The sequence below is a fragment of the Ranitomeya imitator genome, chromosome 4, assembly GCF_032444005.1.
Source record: "Ranitomeya imitator isolate aRanImi1 chromosome 4, aRanImi1.pri, whole genome shotgun sequence".
Taxonomy (NCBI): domain Eukaryota; kingdom Metazoa; phylum Chordata; class Amphibia; order Anura; family Dendrobatidae; genus Ranitomeya; species Ranitomeya imitator.
In genome coordinates this window covers 39,054,884-39,058,435 of record NC_091285.1, presented here as the reverse complement: position 1 = coordinate 39,058,435, position 3,552 = coordinate 39,054,884, and positions in this window count along the sequence as shown.

The window sequence follows — 3,552 nt, the reverse complement described above, 5'->3', positions numbered from 1 at the left end:
TCGGCCTTACTAACTATGTTACTATGTTAAACTGATTCTGGACTCCTGCATTGAGCAGGGGGTTGGACATTATGACCCAGGAGGACCCTCCCAACTCTAACGTTCTCTGATTCCATGTAATTTACATGATTGATCCGATTTTCTCGGATGACAAACATTTCGCTCTTGTGCACCTAGCCTAAGGGAAGTGACCAGAGTAGTCTAGTGCTATGGATGTAACACACGATAACATCACATCGTCTGACTTGTAGCATAACTCTGACCCAACTTTATCATCCTGCAATGGGAAAAGTATCATTTACGAATAGCTGAGGTTAAATGGATTACTTAAAGGACCACAAATAGAAAATAAAAGAGGTCACAATTGTGCGAAAAGCCCAAGAGTCCACAAGATCCTACGTTTTGTAGATCTTTAGTTCAGGATCGGACCTATCACTCATCGAACTTCTGCAATTTGGTGACTTTGAACACTTTTATGTAATTATTAATGTAACTATTCATTCTGTACACGAATATGGCAACTGGCACTTTAGTTCGTGGTCCTTTAACTCTCCTCAATAGATTCGTCGAGGATGACATGCCGGATTTACAGGGCAGGTTATAGCTGAGGGTTAGTTGGATGCGTGGTGCCAATTTGGTGGTCCATGGGGTGACATAATTATCACTGAGCTTCACTGTGTACATGTAGATACAAGCGTCATTGTTTAGCAAAGTCCTTTTCATGAGACTAATGAAGGATCCGATTAGGTCCAAGTTCTGATATCCGATCCATGACGCAGCTTTATAACAAAATCATAGACAACCTGACCGCCATTGTTACAATAGAGGTAAAAAGTTCCCAGCAACTTCTAACCATTGTCATAAAACTCTGCCTTCTGTAGGAGTGTGTGACTACAGGTTGCCATAAAGCACTTTGCTTAATGGGAATCTGTCAGCAGGTTTTTATTGCTCAATCCGAGAGCAGAATGATGTAGGGGCTGAGACTCCGATTCCAGGGATATGTCACTTGCTATAGTAGTGTCAGTACAATAAGTGTTTTGTCAGCAGGAGGTTATCATTAGAGGACTAGGTCTCCCATGCAGGTCAGTCCAGCTAATCTGTGTAACCCCGCCCCCACCACTGATTGGCAGTTTGCAGACAGTGCACACAGGAAGCTGCCAATCAGTGCTGTGGGCGGGGTAATACAAAGCTCCTAGATCTACAGGAGAGAAAATAAGGATTCAATAAAAACTGCACCAAGCAGCCCAGTAAGTGACGCATCACAGTAATCAGGCTTTCTTGCCCTATATTATGCTGCTTTCAGATTAAATACAAAAAATGCTGACAACTTCCCTTTAAAGTGGATGTCCACCTTATATAGAAGGAGTTGTCTCGTTTTATTTAGTAAAATTAGGAAATGCTTGTAAAAACAAGCAACTCTGCAATTTATCTCTTATTAAAAGTCATCTCCGTTCTCGAGATCAGAGGGATTTTTAATTCTGTTCTGTAGAGCGGATTGCCTAGGTTACCGGCCACCTCTGCAGTCTCAGAATGACCAGAAATTGTGCCACTTGCAAGCTCTATTCTTTAGAGCCTGCAAGCGCTGCTCTGATCTTAGTATTCCTGATAGGGAGCTTCAAACTGCATTTATGTGGATATAAAAGTTTAAACTGCGACTACATACAGTCACCACTAGAGGGAGCTGAGGAGCTTGCCGCTGGCATCTTATTGGTGAGTTTAGTGTATAAACATTATGTAGTAAACGCCTAGTCTCCCTCTAGTGGCGGCAAGAAGGCTGGCTAATAGAATAAAATACAAGAGGTCCAACCTTTATAACTGGGCTCCCCAGAACTATATACTGTGTATGAGCTTTTAAATGGTATGCTACCTTTTTCCATCACAGATAACTTTCTGCTGTGCATAAAATAATGTGTGAATAAAGTTGCAAACGTTATTTATATGGGATCAAGGTTTAGCATAATGTGTCACTTACTAGGCTGCTTGCTGTAGTTTTGATAAAATGATAGTTTTATCAGCAGGATATTATCACTAGAGGACTAGTAACCTTACTGTCATGTAGTTCAACCCCGCCCACACTCCTGATTGGCAGCTTTCTGCCTAGTACACAGACCTTGGCCAATCAGTGGACTGGGCGGGTCTATATAGAGCTCAGAGAACTGCTTGATCTGCAGCAGATAAAACAAGGATTTTATCAAAACTGCAGTAAGCAGCCCAGTAAGTGATACATCGCTGGAATCAGGGTCCCTGCACCTACATCATGTTGCTCTCTGTCCCCCTGAGCACAAAAAAAATGTGACTTTTCATCAGTTTTGACTCAAAAACTAAATCAAGATTAAATCCGTCTGATGTGAACAGAACCTTATAAAGTAAGGATGAAAGATGAAGGCAGTTCTCTGTAACAGACAGCAGAATGTGGCGGTCCTTATATTGGACCTTGGTCCAACATATCCTGACATATGTCATGTGATCATCTTGGAAAAAAAGACACTCTGTCAGGAGAGGTCCATGCTACATGTGTCTATATGTCGCCACCAAGTGGTTATGTTGTGAATAGCAGTGTGAAAAGATGCCCACGACGATCCCTGCTGGCAATCCCTCATCATTGTAGCCATGATGTAAGTAGTAGTTGGCTCTTGTATGGCTACAGGTGCCAATGTTCGGCCGTGATGACATTTCTTCATTCTATTCTTAGTGCTGTAACCTTTAAAGGCCGAGCCAAGCATCTAAGGAACTTGGTTCATGGATATTCCGACAACATTACAGATGTCTACAGAAACACCTCTGAGGGTCAGTGAGACACATCGAAGAAGACGTCTGCTTCTTGGGGAAAAAACTGCAGCAAAAGCAAAATAGTTACTCAATTCTCTGCCAATCCACAGCTGCCGCCACTGCCAGTGTTCAGCTGCCACTAGAAAAACGTTAGGAACCTTGAGCTCCCCCTAGTGGTGGCTATGCATCAATATGAAGCTCTGAATCAGAAAGCGTGGAGCACAGAATATTGAATGAAAAATGACTGTTAAAAGGTGAACATTCATTTTTCAGTCTAGCCTAGCGCCGGACTTCCCAAGAAAAGTAAAAAGATGGCAATGAACAGGGAAATGTGCTCCAGTTGAAATGGGCATATATTGAAAATATTGCCCATGATACAAACAATGTTCTCTATAAGTCATTTGTATGCTGGGTAAAATTAGTTTATTTAAAAAAAAAAAAAAAAAAACTATGGCGCCCTCTGCTGGCAAAATGGGATTAAAAAAAGAAGCAAACTATGGCGCCCTCTGCTGGCAAAATGGGATTAAAAAAAGAAGCAAACTATGGCGCCCTCTGCTGGTGAAAAGGGATTAAAAACAAACCAAACTATGGCGCCACCTGCTGGCGAAAAGGGATTAAAAAAGCAAAGTATGGTGCCCTCTGCTGGTGAAAAGGGATTTTTTTTTTTTTTACAGAGACATTGAACCAAAGAATATTTGCAGCAGTTTGGCTTCATTAACACATCCATATTACAGCTCCATTTGAAAACAATTTACTTAGTTCTAGTACACTAGGAAGAAGAAA